Genomic DNA, 7,657 nt, shown 5'->3' on the forward strand with positions numbered 1-7,657 from the left:
AGGTGTGGTATATGATCAAAACTATACAAAAAAGGGTAGCACCAAGCAGAAAATAAGTCGAGCACTGACGAGATTATCTGCTCTTAGTTATCCTTAATTGGTGGGTCTTTATCAGTTGGAAATTAACTGAGTAAATCCCGGCTTGGCCCCCACGTGTCACGTTTCAATATATCACTCAAGGTGATTATGAACCGGTTAATTACTACTAATTAACTAACCACACCACGATCCACTCTCGCAGGCATACAATTAAATAGAGTCAACAAAAGTAAAAGTTTCAGACGCCTGTTTATGTATAAACTCTCCACCTCCCTCGAGCCTTCACTCAAAATATGTTCCTTTTACGTTCTCAACACGTAAAAAACCAGTGTTCACTGACAAAATGCCAGTACTATGTAGAAAATTATAGTAACACGCTGAACCCGTGTAAATACAGTCGAAATGAGAATGTTCTGTTCGAAAAGCTCTAGTTCGTGCAGGTGTCACACACCCCACGTTGTCACTACTCCAATGAAATCATAGATACGAAAAGACAACGGTGGTCAACGGGGTGCGTACGACATGGTGCACTTAGCTTTATCTCTGCTGCTGCTGCTTAGCCGGTATGCTGGTTAGTCGGTTCGCTGGTTAGCCGGTCCGCTGGTTAGCCGGTTCGCTGGTTAGCCGGTCCGCTGGTTAGCCGGTCTCCTGGTTAGCCGGTCTCCTGGTTAGCGTAGCCTCAACAGTTCCCGCCAGAGTCAGCCGTGCCGATGTTACGGGAACGTAACGAACGAACGAAACGAACGAACGAAGGAAGGCTGCAAACAGAAAGCATCGGTGCACTAAACATGTCAGCTACCCCTCACCCACCACCTTAAAACATGTCATCTTTAAATATCTCATCGAGCACGTGGGCCTGCACAAAACTGACTTTTTACAACAACAAAACAGCCATTTTCCGTCCTTCTCTCCCTATCTGCAAAAACCATATACAGATTAGTATTTTAGCGTCACAGAGAGTAAATTATGCGCTAACCTGGAAAGAACAACAGAGAGTATTTCATTCCACAACACAGACTCATCAACAGCGTTAAATAATGATTTATTACCTCAAAAGCCTATGATTGTAACTCTCAATGGAAGCAAAGTCCGCCTCCTCCCTGGAACAGTCTCTGTTCGTCAACAGTGACCCAAAACGTCCAGAACCCCTTGTCGAATCCTTATGCGAAAGCCATCGCCGACGAAGGAAATGTGACGACTTGTCCTCAGCAAAATACGTGGCAGAGGAAAGGAATAACTTGTGGAAGTTCCCCTAGAGTGCCGAATATGATACTCGGTGAAAAACCATCATACTCTAGTAACTGTGTGTTAGGTCCTTCCCCTTCTGCCGCTGGGTGTCAAGTGTGTCGTCCTTGAGTCTCTGACAGACCACCTAGCCAAATACACGTGACTGACCTTGTCACCAAACCAGTCCAGCTATACACAGTTTTGCCTCCCCAAGCAGGAAAAAGACACGAGAAACTCAATCCCTGAAAATCCCGTGCGCGCTGTCAGCGAAAAAAAACCGTCAGCCCTATGACAGCAGAAACCTGCACTGTGAAGCTCGTGCGTTTCAAAACATCCGTGCTCGGGAGCACTGTCAGCAAAAACTCTGCTGTGTCCAATATCACGCACAGGCGCTTTCTATCATACATTGACCCAGAACAGGCACTCCACTGAGTGACGCTTTCTTGGTCTCTGTCACCCGATCGTGACAGAGGCCCTTAGCCGCGGTAGTGGGGATGTGAAAATGGTATTCCTTTTCACCAACCGCATAGCTTTGCTGTAACGTTAAATGTACACAGATTTTAACATTTTCTCTTATTTACCAAAATGTTTATTACTTTAATCTTAAAGAGCATATTCTGGGGGGCCTTTATCATCGGTAGTGGGGATGAAGCCATTCCGCCCAATTTCATTGACCACAAGAGGGCATGGCTGGATGGACTGGGCCTCAGGGTCAGGGGCGGAGGTAGAAGCCCGGACAGGGAGGGGGGTAGAGTTGGTGCTGTGTCCAGTTCCGTATCCTTCCTCGTCGGCTGGAGGAGATGCCAAGGAATCAGTGTAGGTCTCGGTCTGAAGCAGCTCCCCCATTTCTGCTGGCATCTTTGCATTAGGGGCACGCCGGCAGGCTAAGGCTGTTGGAATAAAACAGTGAAACTTTTAAATGAAAATGAGACTCTCACGACCCTTACCCTCCGATATGTCGTAAACAAGTCAAGTCAAGTCAAGTCAAGTATTTTATTGTTTTGGGCCCAGAGGGCTTTGAAACAAAGATATAACTTTAACAAAAAAAGGTAACAAATCAGACAGTTAATATATGTATACAAATTGAGCGGACAAATACAACAATACTATACAACCAAATTAAATTGGCAATATACACTTCCATACATGCAAACAAAAAGAAAAATAGGTTTAACAAAATCAGGTAAGAAATCAGGCAGATAATATGTATACATTTAAGCGGACAACGATAATATACAGCCGAAATAAATTGGCAATACCATTATGCCATGCATCTTTTGTAAAAACACAAAACAAAAGCATGTATTACATATATATACATACCAATAAAGAAACTAGATGTAACGCTAACGTAAACAAAAAGAATCAACTGCCTTGTCATCTCCCTTTTGATCACTATTACATACGCAGACACAGACAGACAGACAGACACAGACAGACAGACAGACAGACAGACAGACTGACTATGTTACGATGTGCTTTTAATGTATGAACAGCTTTTGCGACGCTGACACACGCACGTTCAGACTGATGTGTCGAGGACATTTTCATTTCATTTTCATGTTATCATTTTAATGGACCAGAAACTGTTTGCTAATGTTATTGTTAAATTGTCAGTTAAAACAATAAAGGAGTACACTTTACGATTAGAGAGATACTGTTCAGTCTTGGTGAATGAACGTGTCCATTAATTCTCATGTGGTGAACTGGTCACTGTGTATGTGACAACATACCTTTGCGCTGACGTAGCCTGATCAGCATCCACATTGCCACACAACCCAACGGCAAGAACACAGCGCACAGAATGAGCAGTGCGTAATGAAGCTGGTCAAGACCTTTACCTGAAAGAAATAGAATGGAACATCTGTTTTAAAACCCTCCATTCTGAGACTGCTTCAATAAGACAACATTTATTTTACACTTTTTTCCGCAGTGGTTGTTTTAAGAGCAGATGAACCACACTTTTTCATCCAGTGTATGGACAATAAAATTAATGATCTTATGTCTTACGTCTTATGTTTTATGTCACTTAATGTACTACCTTCCCTTTGAGACCAATATTTCTCAGATTTTATGAGGGCTTCAAGCAGCGATACCAGTTGAATTTACGCCCGAATTTCGTGGATTCGTTAATCTCTCATTACAGTGGAGCCACGCACGGATTGCCCAAACACGTTCCAGTAGTCCGCGGTAGACCAAACGTTTAGTTGCACCAAGATTAGAATTCTTTTAAAATGATCGTTCTCCTTAGAACATAATTATTTTGCATACGGAAGGTCAAGATGTCGCAGACATGCATTCTGTTTACTCGCGGTATTTTCAATGTTGGTTGGCTGCTTGTAGCGTATCATGTAACAGCTTGTCTGGATGGATATACATGATTTACACGCTTACTGACAACACTTGCTCATGAGACTGACATGACATGACACTAATGTGAACTAATTAAGTACATGGGGAGAGAAGAGGTCGGTATCTGGGGATAAACAACGTCTCCTTGGCGGTCTAACTTTATAATTCTAGTCTGCAGTTATTTCATTGATTTGCACACGAGAAAATTCGGTTTTTGTTGCTAACACTCGAGACAGTTTTTTTTTTCTCCAAATGCCTTTCTATACCAGAAGCATTACTACAAGATGATCTAGAAAGAACAAAAGACCCGGCAGTGTTTTCACCTCCACACAAGTGCCGTGAGACTGCACTTCACAATCGAGGGGAAGGTATATTATATGAGATAAAAACAACAACTCCTCACCCCATCACTGACATGACATTCTTTTGTACAAAAGATGACGGGCCAAGGTCAAATGACTTGAATAATCTGTTGAGCGGGCGGTTGTAGGCGGCCAGCCGCACCTACCACTTCCTTCCTTTTGTTGTACGCCAGTTATTTTTAAAGCCACATGCATGAGAGGTTTTGCCTCCTCACATATCAAATGTCACACAAAAGCCAGCTCGTTGGCCGCAAAAACCGCAGTGAAGTGAAAAGCTATCATTTCGCGCCTTCCCCAAATCCTCGGTCCGTTCATTACCGTGGCAAACATTGTGTTGCATGGAAGGGGTTGGGGGGGGGGGGGGTTGGGGGGGGGGGTGGGGGGGGGGGTTAAGAAGTCAAGGTTTAATATATGCATGGGTTGAAGTGCAATTTGATTTGATTTGATCTGTTTTGTACATTTTGATTCATGCTTGAATTCGCTAGAAAACTTCGTTCTCGTACAAAAGCGTACTCGAATTCAACGCAAAAGCCAATAGCCCGAATGCCATTTGTTCAACGTGTTTTCAAAAACATATTTGGTGATCCTTCGGGGTGTGGTAAACCAGATTTGTTTCCTGATACAGTCCAGACTTCAATGACGATCTGCTTGTCAGTTTTAATAATGTTTTATTAAATCATCCATCATACATGGCAAACATCAACATCAACAACAAGCTGTTAGCTTTTAGTTGTGCGTGGCAAGGTTCAAAGAAATAATGTGGTTTTTTTCCCGGCAAGAGTTTTTATATTACCATTTAAAACCAGCACACATTTTCGATTTCAGATATTAGGTAAGAAATGGTTGTCAGTTTCCGCTTCAGAAATATATTATACATGATAATATGACACATCGCGATCAACATAATTTTGCACTTACCACAAGCTGGATCGATGGAGGTCACGGTTCGGTTTAGTTGACTAATCACGTCCGTCTGTTTTTTGACGACGGCCTCCTTTGCGATTAATTCAGCTTTCGCCATTTCGAACTTCAGTCCTGTCAAAACAAAGACAAGGAACATAGCACTTCTTACACCTATGTACTTTGATACTTACACCCAACAATAATTGTTTTTGTCCTTGGAGGTGGGGGTGGTGTAACATGTTATATGGTATGTGTGTGTGTATGTGTGTGAGACATTTTTGTGTGGGTCAACCTGTAGTTGGAACAGTTAATCTGAGCATTTTTCGTAGTTGTGCAAGTGGAACCGCCCGGCTGTGGTGTGAATACTTAACGCGGCTAATCTGATTAGTAATCATGGTATGGCTGATCAAGAACTCTTTGATAATGGAAGAATTTTGCCGCGAACCAGGCGAGCAAAGAACGTGGACATCATTTGTGTTTCTAAATTTAGAACCACGTCATATACTTGTATCACGGTTGAACTGCAAGCTCGAAGGAGAGAGAGAGAGAGAGAGAGAGAGAGAGAGAGAGAGAGAGAGAGAGAGAGAGAGAGAGAGAGAGAGAGAGAGAGAGAGAACACGATACATACTGTAGCAATAGGCATCACATGCAGGAAAACGCTCAAGGATGATCGTGCGATTGTGACAGTAGTGAGACGCAATGTCACCACATGAACGGCACACATTCCGTTGCTGGCTGCAATAATTGTCAACCTCACACGGTCCTTCTCTCTCACACCCGGCAGCGCCGCCAGCTGAATTGACCGCGAGGTGAAATAGTAGAACATAGACAGGCCAGTTCTTCTTCTTCACGGCGAAAAATTGGAACTGGGGCCGGATGGTATTTAAATCTACAAGTATGCGTTTCTTCGTCCTGTCTCCGAACCTCGCCATTTTCGTTGACTCAGTGTCTGACGTCGGAACTGAAGAGCACCGGTGTGACGTTTTCATCTTTCGCCGTGTTGATATTTCGCTTCTCGGCCTTGTTGATCTAGTTTAAACTCTACACTGAACAAAAAAACACCCTGCGACAGTACTGATGAGCGACCTTGTGTACCTTACATTCATGGGGCCAAATTTGTCCAACCAATTTGTTTTATTTAACTTAGAAATTTGATTATCCTAAAATGTTTCCCCTCTCACTCAAGGGACGTACTCAGTAGGGCCTACACGTTTTCGAAGAATTCGATTTTGGGGGTGAAATCTATTACATTTTACCACCAATTTTCTTCACATGCAAGAAACTGACATGCTTTTCGTCCATAAATAATTTCACTTCCTTATTTTACCAGGAAACAACATTTCAGTCTTGAGTATTATAATGTCGAGGGCCGGGAAATATGTACACAGGCGAAAGATAAAATCGTGACACCGGAACTGAATAAATGAAGCGGGGATATCCGATTCAGTTTTCCCTTAGGCCTATTCATCGGAGATGCGTAGCAGTCGAAAAAGTCTAGGATTCAGCAGTATTTAGACCGTACGTCTGGCTGCAGACGGAAATAATTACAGTTGCAGATTATGTGGGAATGTAATGAAGCTAAGAGTTTTGAAAATTCACACACGTAGGCTACAGTTCGGGGGCCATGACGGACACACGATGAATGTCGAGTCGGCCTGAAACTCGGCGATCAACACTGAAAACCCGAGATCAGTGACTGTCGTCCTGAGACTAGAAAGTCTTGGCTAGCCGAAACCGGAAGACCAGAAGACCAAGACGTAACCACCGGGTCGCGCTGTCAGAGACCGTAGAATACTGACGCTGGTCACCGTGACCCATGCGAACATGAGCCCTATGATGTTCTATCATTTTGAGCACATTTTCAGAGTTAACATAATATAAATACATGTATGTCCTTTGTAAAAAAAAAAAAATGTTGGGAGATGAAAAAAAACCCTCGCAATCATTTGATGAATCTGTTGTTAGAATTTCAATTTTAATTAGAGTTCTTAACTTAATGAACAAACTAATTTTGAGTTTACGAGCTGAAATGCAATCACATAGTCCGGACCGGATCAAAGATTGTTCTACCAAAGTTAAATCAACTTGAGTAAAAAATGAGATCACACTGGGGCCTCAACGTTTTAAAATGCCGGATATGACGTTCTCAAAGGCTTTATCGAAACAAATAGAATTAAAAAAAAAACACTACATAAAATCATCTGAGGATATTTTCAGCCCAGAAGAATTCACATGCAAGATATCATAAACATCTGTCGGGGGTAGTTTTCTTAAAATCACTGAGCATTTCTTTCTTTATTTGGTGTTTAACGTCGTTTTCAACCACGAAGGTTATATCGCGACGGGGAAAGGGGGGAGATGGGATAGAGCCACTTGTCAATTGTTTCTTGTTCACAAAAGCACTAATCAAAAATTTGCTCCAGGGGCTTGCAGCGTAGTACAATATATGACCTTACTGGGAGAATGCAAGTTTCCAGTACAAAGGACTTAACATTTCTTACATACTGCTTGACTAAAATCTTTACAAAAATTGACTATATTCTATACTAGAAACACCAAGGGTTAAAGGAGAAACAGAATCCGTTAGTCGCCTCTTACGACATGCTGGGGAGCATCGGATAAATTCTTCCCCCCAACCCGCGGGGGGAATCCCTGAGCACGCACACACAAGTCAAGTCAAGTCAAGTTTTTATTGTTCATTACCCAGGGGCATTATAAACAATATTCGCAAATTCAAAAATGCACAAAGTACCAAGTGATCAAAAAAGAAAAAA

General features: G+C 42.5%; 1 long non-coding RNA gene across 1 annotated transcript; it reads right to left on the reverse strand.

The window, feature by feature from the left end:
* Positions 1–2,905: 2,905 nt before the first annotated feature.
* Positions 2,906–6,469, reverse strand: LOC138956951 (uncharacterized). The gene is made up of 3 exons (XR_011452881.1): positions 5,512–6,469; positions 4,899–5,015; positions 2,906–3,107 (listed from the first exon to the last, which is right to left on the reverse strand). It is a non-coding gene; the product is annotated as an uncharacterized lncRNA (long non-coding RNA).
* Between the last annotated feature and the right edge of the window lie 1,188 nt (positions 6,470–7,657).

The sequence above is a fragment of the Littorina saxatilis genome, unplaced genomic scaffold, assembly GCF_037325665.1.
Source record: "Littorina saxatilis isolate snail1 unplaced genomic scaffold, US_GU_Lsax_2.0 scaffold_1056, whole genome shotgun sequence".
Taxonomy (NCBI): domain Eukaryota; kingdom Metazoa; phylum Mollusca; class Gastropoda; order Littorinimorpha; family Littorinidae; genus Littorina; species Littorina saxatilis.